This window comes from Physeter macrocephalus, chromosome 12 (genome assembly GCF_002837175.3).
Source record: "Physeter macrocephalus isolate SW-GA chromosome 12, ASM283717v5, whole genome shotgun sequence".
NCBI lineage: Eukaryota > Metazoa > Chordata > Mammalia > Artiodactyla > Physeteridae > Physeter > Physeter macrocephalus.
In genome coordinates, this window is record NC_041225.1 from 52673565 (window position 1) to 52674607 (window position 1043).

Sequence of the window (1043 nt, forward strand, 5' to 3'; positions counted from 1 at the left end):
AAAACACCAATGATGTCAAAGAGTGTACTGCCTATGTTTTGTTCTAGAAAATTTATGATTTCAGGTTTTACATTTAAGTGTTCAGTCCATTTTAAATTAATTTTTGTATATGGTGTAAGAAAATGGTCTAGTCTTTTACATGTAGCTGTCTAGTTTTCCCAACATCACTTATTGAAAAGACTATCTTTTCCCCAATTGTATACTCTTGGCTTTTTTGTTTTAGATTAAGTGACCATATGGATGTGGGTTTATTTCTGGCTCTCTATTGTGTTCCATTGATCTATGTGTCTGTTTTTGTGCCACTACTTACTGTTTTGATGAATATAACCTTGTAGTATAGTCTGAAGTCAGGGATCATGAAACCTCCTGCTTTGTTCTTCTTTCTCAAGATTGCTTTGCCTATTCCTGGTCTCTCCTGATTTCATACAAATTTTAGGATTATTTGGTGTAGTTCTGTGAAAAATGCCACGTATATTTTACTAGCGATTACACTGAATCTGTAGATTGCTTTGGGTAGTATGGACATTTTAACAATATCAATTCTTTCAATCCATGAGCACAGAATGTCTTCCTGTTTATTTGTGTCATCTTCAATTTCTTTCATGAATGACTTATAGTTTTCAGAGTCTTCCATCTCCTTGGTTAAATTTATTTCTAGGTATTTTATTCTTTTGGGTATGATTGTAATTGGGATTGTTTTCTTGATTTCTCTTTCTGATACTTCATTATTAGTATATAGAAATGCAATAGATTTCTGTATATTAACTTTCTATCCTGCAACTTTACTGCATTGATTTATTAGTTATAATAGAGTTTAGTGGAGTCTTTAGGGTTTTCTATATATAATGTTATGTCATCTGCAAACAGTGACAGCTTTATTTCTTTCCTTATAGTTTAGGTAAATTTTCTCTCTTTTTCAAGCCTAATTGTTGTGGCTAGGGTTTTCAATACTAAGATGAATAAAAGCAGCAAGAGTGGGCATCCTTGTCTTGCTTCTGATCTTAGAGGAAAAGCTTTCAGCTTTTCACCATTGAGTATGATGT